Source organism: Tiliqua scincoides, chromosome 2 (assembly GCF_035046505.1).
Source record: "Tiliqua scincoides isolate rTilSci1 chromosome 2, rTilSci1.hap2, whole genome shotgun sequence".
NCBI lineage: Eukaryota > Metazoa > Chordata > Lepidosauria > Squamata > Scincidae > Tiliqua > Tiliqua scincoides.
In genome coordinates this window covers 231,613,718-231,621,681 of record NC_089822.1, presented here as the reverse complement: position 1 = coordinate 231,621,681, position 7,964 = coordinate 231,613,718, and the positions used below count along the sequence as shown (strand labels likewise).

At 45.2% G+C, this 7,964-nt stretch overlaps 1 pseudogene; it reads right to left on the bottom strand.

The window, feature by feature from the left end:
• Positions 1–7,216: 7,216 nt before the first annotated feature.
• Positions 7,217–7,335, bottom strand: LOC136642270 (5S ribosomal RNA; annotated as a pseudogene).
• Positions 7,336–7,964: the final 629 nt, after the last annotated feature.

Genomic DNA, 7,964 nt, shown 5'->3' with positions numbered 1-7,964 from the left:
TATCTGTTGAATTACTGCTGACAGACAAGTACACAACAATATGACTTCCCTACAAGCATCTTTTCAGATGTGCTTCCAAAATAGGCTGTTATTTTCCAAGCATTTCCCTAGTTACTTTATGGAAGATTAATTGTCCATCTTGTTTATGTAAATAGGAGAGCTAAGATTCCTCCACATCCTTATTCATAAATTAAAAGCAACTCTTTCCAATGGTTACTGCTATAAAGAGGAAATAGACCTTGACTTGAGGTAATGAGGCATTTGTGTTTGCCATAAGAATAATTTACTATTATGGTCTGAAGTGCCATCCGTTCTTGTTTAGCCTGCTAAGTGACAAGAAGTGAACCTAAAGTAAATTCCAGCAAACACTCCTGGGTCACCTTACAGAATTTATGAAGCATGATGCAACATTATCTTAAACAACTGTAAATTTGGGGGCTGCATGTAGCCACAGGAGCTGTTGGATTTGATTGTTCAAGCTGTATATAATGGTGGGAAATTAAATGGCGGCACATTTAGAAATGATGACCTCCAGTATAAGTGTAGCTCTCTGCTGAAGTGTGCAAGGTTATCACAGTGCTCATAGAGGAGGCCAAATGAATCACAAAGCAGCAGTAACTTGCTTCCCAAGGACACACTGCTCAACAGTCTTTGAGCTTGGTGGGTACCGTGCAGACCTACTGCTGAGATTAGCAGGGCCCTTCACAAGGACTTCCTACCTGACTCATTTTAAAAACAATTTTTTTTATTAACCTGCAATTTTTATTTGGGGGGGGGGGTTCAATTAACCAACAGTGAGCCTCTTTTTTCCAAAGTGTTATCTGCTTTTATCAGGCACCCAGGTGACAAATTCATCTCAGGTCATTTTGGGGATGATCAACCCCACTTTTTTGCTGCTTGGACAAGTTTTGTGGCCCCTATTCTTTACCAGGCCCCAAAATAACATAGATTTCTATACATACATACATAAGTAAAATAGATTTCTAAACAAGAACATAAGAAGAGCCCCGCTGGATCAGGCCAAAAGACCATCTAGTCCAGCTTCCTGTATCTCACAGTGCCCTACCACATGCTCAGGGAGCACACAAGACAGCAAGAGATCTGCATCCTGGTGCCCTCCCTTGCATCTTACCAGTATTATGTACACCAGCGGTTTTCATACTCTCTTGGAGAGTTTGCACCGCTGTAAGTCCTTCCAGGGGGAGGGAGGCAGCGGGGGCTGGGGGAAGGCAGCGACGCGATCCCCAGGACCGCATCACTCAGGGGGGCTGCAGGGACTGGGATGCACTCACCAGTCCCTGAAGCAGCCGTCCTGGGGTGCAGGCAGCCCTTCGTAAGCGTCTGCAGGGCTCCTCAGCTTGTTAGAAGTGAAAGTGGAAGCCAAATCGCTTCGGCGATCGCTCCACTTTCACTTTCGCAATCACTCCACTTTCACTTCTAATGAGCTGGGGAGACCTGCAGGCGCTCGTGCAGGGCTCCCCGCACCTCAGGACGGCTGCTGCAAGGACTGGTGAGTGCATCCCAGTCCCTGCAGCCCCATAAGCAACATGATTCTGGGGATCGCGTCGCTGCTTCCTCCCTGCCTCCTCACAGCCCCCGCCCCTAAAGGGGAAAGAGGCCAGGACCTTCAGGCTGGGGCATTGCGACGCCCCAGTTTGAAAACCACTGATGTACACTAATCACCAATAATCCCTCATCAAGGGCTCTGCTATAGGTTACATATACACCTATATGGAAAAAATAACCAATTTTCTGGGTTTCTTTGAAGTCAAATATTTGGTGAGAAGATCCCAAACTATTTCTCTCCAATCTGTAAAATATGCAATGCAGTAGCATAAACTTGCACTCAAGACAATAGTCCCTAAGCTTACCCTCTTCCTCAACGTTTCTGTTTTTACTGTGCAGTGAAGAAATAGAACCCAGTGTGAAGTGTCAGAGAATCAGACTTACGATTAGATAACACTTCCCTCCATACCCCCACTTTTACAGTGCAGTCCTAAACATGACGAGTGCTGGCGCAGCAATTGCTGTCTCAAAAGTGCCACAATGCACCTTGTGACGGTCTAGGACAGGGGTGTCCAAAATTTTTGGCAGGAGGGCCACATCATCTCTCTGACACTGTGTTGGGGGCCGAGGAAAAAAAGAATTAATTTACATTTAAAATTTGAATAAATTTACATAAATGAATTTATTAGAGATGGAACTTATATGAATGAATAAAGGTCTTGCAGTAGCTCAAGGCCTATAAAAGGCCTTGCACAAAGCAAGGGTGGCCTTTCCTTTGCTGCCGCTGCTGCATCACAGACATGAAACAGCAAGTAGTGGAGGGGGCCCTTGTCCCAAGCTCAGGTGAGAGGTCAAGCAGTTGTCCTTGTGCTGAGAGCAGTTGCGTTGGGCCAGTATGGGCTCCAGCAAGTCTCCAGAGGGCCAGAGGATCACTGGAGACTGGTGGCTCCCCGAGGGCCTGATTGGGAGTCCTTGAGGGCCGCAAGTGGCCCCAGGGCCGGGGTTTGGGCACCCCTGATCTAGGAGTTAGGCGTGCCAGCAGGAAGGTCTGCACCTTCTCTCCAGCATGGAGCAGGTAAGCTCCTGCCAGGCAGCAAAGGGCAGAGGAAGGGCAGGGGAGAGCATGTAATGGGGTAGGGGCAGGATGGAGTTTGGGCAGATCAGTCCCAGGAGAAGGAGGTTTTGGCAACACTGGCACATGCTGTAGCTTATTACCCCTCACAGGCCTTTTCTGCTAAGGAAGGGGTGCTTGTACCTGTGCCAGCCCTTTTATCTGGTGTAGGTCTGAGTACACCCATTGCCATGCCTGGGGCTTTCCCTGGGGCAAGTGGGTAAATGTCCCCTTACTTCACGGAGACCTTGCCAGGGTTGGACACAAAGTGGACCGTGTGGCTCTGAGGCATCAGTGGTGGCTAGGATTGGGCTGCCCGTTGCTGCTTGAGAACAAGAGTGGATATAAGTAGTCTTGAAAATGAGATCACTTAATCCTAACCACACTTTCCTGAGAATAAGCCCCATTGAACAAAATAGGACTTACTTCTGACTAGACCTGGTTAGGATTGTGCCCTAAATGACTTGGCCACAGAGAGTGTTACTCTCTTACCTGCCCATGAATTTATATTTTAGTCATTTGTGCTTGCAATGTGTGAACCCGCACAACATCTAGCTTGCCTTGCAGACTACAAATCTTTTCTAACTGCTTCAATCCCATACTTTGTCAGTGTCTTCATCAAGTCTAGTAGTATAATAACTTCCTGTCTTTTCTAAGTAGTGCAACAAGGCATTCATTCACTGCTTTTTACCTCCCTGGGGTACTTTCCTAGAAACCTTAGTAAGACTTGCTTAATCCTTTTTTTCTCTTTTTATCTACTTGAAGATTCATCATCTGACTTTCCTAATCAGGTACTTTCTACTAGAGATTGCTGTAGTATTTCATGGATCTACTCTGCAAGCCAAGATAAACTAGTTATAAAACTGATTTTGTTTCTGCCTGTGAAAATTTGGAAAATATATGATGTGGCCCTCATACTGAAAAGTTTGGAGATCCCTGGTCTAGAGGACCAGGAGGTATTCTTGGAACAAGAAATAGCAGGTTCCTTTGCTCCAAGCGTTCTAACTTTTTGACTCCCAGCTTTCCCTGAAATCATGTGTTTGAGTGGTGTTTTCCTTTAAAACACCCTATGGGTGGGACTTAGATTTTGCAGTACTTCCCCCCATGTTTATCCAGACCCCAGAAAAAGATCTTCAAGCCCTCTAATGTCCAGGTAAAAAACAGAGAAATGGTAACCTGAACTTCATGCTTATTTTGAACAGAAGACTTTAAACTGTAAAGTTTTCATTGGGCTTGTAAAAATACAAGTCATGGAAGCTATTGTTTCTGAGTGCCCCCATTGCTCAGAAACACAACCATTTGAAGAATTCCAATTCAGAGGCAATATAGCCATGGACAGAGTAATCCTATGCTTCAGAAGTATCATTCTGAGTACTTCTACCTCATTCTTTGAGGGAAATGGTATATGCCCTCAGACACTGCCACAGACACAGCTGTACTAGCAGTGCTGAAACCCACTGAGGGCACACTCAACCAGGTCTACTCAGAAGTAAGTCCTATTTTGTTCAATGGGGCTTACTCTTAGGAAAGTGTGGTTAGGATTGCAGCCTGATTCAGCTCCAGTTCCATGGATGGATGTACCGGGTGCTGGCACAACTTACTCTCACAATTGGCACAATTCCAGTTGGGGAAATATGGTGGAGAAATGAACAGGATGTGGGTGGGATGGAGAGGCTATCATATTCTGTACCCCTTCCAAATAATGGTCATGCTCTACTCTTTTGCCCCTTATGATTTGTCCAAGCAGCAGTGTAGCTAAGGGACAAAGGCATTAAATTTTACAGGGTACCTCAATACACCATGCAAGCTGCCCCCCCCCCCCCACAGTTAGAAGAGGAGTTACCTCTGCTTTGCTCTGGTGGCCAGAAATGGCTCTGACAGTGAAGGGGACGGGCAGTTTACACGGTGCATTGAGGAGCCCCCCCATAGCTATGCTACTGTGTCCAAGTCCTTCTCTTAGCAAAAGGAAAAACTCCCTCCCTTTTGAATTGAGAGATCTGTGCCCTCCCTGCTGTCCTTCCAGTGGGGGCTGAAGATTTGTCTGTTTCATCTGGTGTTTGCACCTGAGGTTTTTGTGCAGCTTAAGTCACTGTTTTTGCTTTTGTCTGTGTTGTAATGACTGCTGTCAAAGAAACTGTTCTTATTCCCCATGCTCTGCTGCTGTTCTTGATTGTCCTTATTGTGTTTTATTGCTTTTACCGCCTCTGCTGTTATGTGTCTTATTTGAGTGTCTTATTTGATGCTTGTCTTTTAGTATTCACTGTTTATACCATCATATGAAACTGTTGTGTGTGGGGATGCTCTGCTGTAATACGAGTGGCTGCTGCTATGGTTTTCAGGGCTGCTGTGGGGGGCATTTGCCTAGCAGTGGCTGCTTATTGCACCTGCATCTGTTGTTGCATCACCCTGATTGGTCCACCTTGCTGGCACTTCTCTGGCTGCCAGCACTGAGGCTGGGTAAGTTTTAGTGATGTCTGCATGCATGTCTGACCATTATCAAGACACTGCCCCATGACAGATGGGCTCCCATGACTGCTGGCAGAATTATCAGGAGGGCAGCACCTCCATGGAATTATGTGGGCTTTTGTTTTGGTCTCTCATATTGTTCTGAGCACGGCCAGCCTTAGAAGCTGCAGGACCCAACTAGAAATATTTATTGCAGGGACCCAGGTTCACAGCCAAGGTCTGTAGAATCTTAGAGGTATACATAAAAATTTATTATAGACTTTAGAACTCTATGGTAGAATGAAAAGCAATCAAAATGTGCACTTTAAAAGTGCATGTGAGTTAATGGATCTAAGCACATTTTAATATAAAATTGCACACATGACTAGAGTACCCTAGTGTGGGGGCCTTTAAGTAATGAACCCAAATAGGAGAAATTGATCCAATTGGCTTAAAGCTGGTCCTGGTGCTGAGTGAGTTTAAGATTTGATATATATTGTTTGAACATGCTGCCTGTATTTGGGGATAAGATTGCTCCTTAATTCAGTACTGCAAAACATGTCTACTCAAATGTCTTTGCATCTTAGAGCTACACTCAAAAGCAATAATGGCACAGCATGGTCTCTTTTCATGGAGTGTATTAAATATCTTTCAGATAGAATACCCTATTTTTAGCAGAAATGAATGTGATTGAGAGGGAAAAAATCTTAAGGAAACAATTTGGTGGACAATTTTAGAATATCCAGTTATGAATAATTCACTGAACACAAGAATCTGAAATAAATTTTCCAAGGAAATTAAGGGATGACAGTAATAACAAGAACCTTAATTTCTCTGCGTGGATAAGAAAAATTAGTTTTCCAGAGCTTGCGAAGGTATTAGTTAGACAGCTGCTCCAACAGGGAAAAATAAGTAGAAAGCTTGCAAGCTTTAGTTCCTCAAACAGATAAATGGTTTTCATTTACTATATAGACAGATGATACACAATTGCATATTTCTTTGCTGAATGCCAAGTTGCTAGGTGAAAATCCATTTCAAATCCATCAAACGAAATAATCCCTTTATAAATATTAGCAAGGAAATCAAAAATTGTAGCTACTGTTTGTCTACATGTCCATGAAGAGCCAGCATTACTGACAAGCAACATGCAAAACAGTGGTTTCCGGCTATAAATTCCAGAAGTGGACCGAACATGATTTCCTGCATCCAAACTCCCTACCTGCATGTCATCAGAAAAGAATGCTGCAGGCCACAGCAACTGTTCATTTCAGGAGTGAAAATACGTACATAAACCCCCACCAAATCCTTAAGTTCTGAACATGAAAAAAGCAGCAATTGCACCACCCTTTCAAATCAATTTGGATTAGTAAGTTATAGCTGTTTATTCTGCAGATTTCCTATCTGTCAGACACACATTTTAGACATGGTGCTGGAGTTAAGAACTGTTGAAATCAGATGGATTTAGCTGACGTAAATGTCAATCATCTTGGCTTCGGCTGGTAGTGGAATGTATGTTGCGCTGCCAGCCACGGTTGAAAATCTGCTGGAAAGCGCTTTCCAGCAGCAGACTGCGAAGCCTGCTGCCAGAGCCTTCCTTCCTGCATAGATGGCTCTCCTGTCACTCTCTCAACAGTGGGAGAGGTGGGAGGAGTGGGCAGAGGTGGAACAGGGCGGGGAGGGGGCAAAACTGGACAGGGAGGGGATGTAAAGGGACAAAGAGGCTGCGGGATGGGGTGAACCTGGCACAATGGCATGTTCCAGATCCTATCTGCCGTTTTTGCTGTCTCTCTGCCCCATCTCTTCACATACTTGCAATATCAAAATCACTAGCAAGTGTCTGAGAAGATCCATTGGGGGCCAGAAGTCTTACAGAGGTGTAAGGGGATTTAAACCACCTGCTGTCTCTGAATCCTTTCAAACCCCCCCCCCCCAGCTCAACACAGTGCACCTGTTTTTGGCATAGCTGCAGCCTCAGGAAGAAGAGGAAGAAGAGGATACAACTGGGCTCTTCATCAGGATATCTTTTCCGGTATACAACCCTTACACAAACACACACACATGCAAACTAAAGTTAATATTCTACCTCTCTGGGGAAAACAAATGTGAATGGAAATGGTTGGTTGGCAACCTTCAGTCTCAAAAGACTATGGTATAAGCCTACAGCACCCAGTATTCCCAAGTGGTCTCCCATCCAAGTACTAACCAGGCCTGACCCTGCTTAGCTTCCAAGATCAGACGAGATTGGGCATGTGCAGGGTAACAAAATTTTAAAAAATATAACTCATTTCTAAGCTATTTCTTCTGGAGGAGAAATAAAAAAGTTAGTAGAAGTAAAATAGTAGTTAGTAGTAGTGAAAAAGAAAGTAGGAAATTAGACTTTTTTTATAACTTACTGAGGGCTCAATCCAGAGTGCTAATTGAGCTGGTGCAGGCCCTCTGTGCTGGCTCCCAAGGGTTGCAAATGTGCCTTAAAACACATTTAGTGCAGAATAGGATTTGAGTGCAGGTTAGAATTAGGCTGCCCATGTCTAACTGCCCAGACATATACAGGTCTGCTGCCAGTGGAACACACACTCCAGCCCCAAACATGTGTGCTGCAGGAGCACCAAGTGGAAGGCTAGAGGCTTCCCATGCCTGCTAGTGGATCACCCTTGACCCACCAAGGCAGGTTGGATAATGGGGGGACGGGACAGGGTGCGGGAGGGGCGGAAGTGGGCACAATAAGGCAGCAACAGGGCTGGAGAGGATGGGACAGGGCGGTGGAAGGACAGACTCGGGTTTGGGAAGGGGGCTGCGTCTGGTGGCAGCATTGACTGCTGAATTCTAGCCCCTTCCCAGACCTGATCCCATAGCATGGGTCCATGCAGACCTGCACCAGCAAATTTGCTAGCACAGGTCAAGG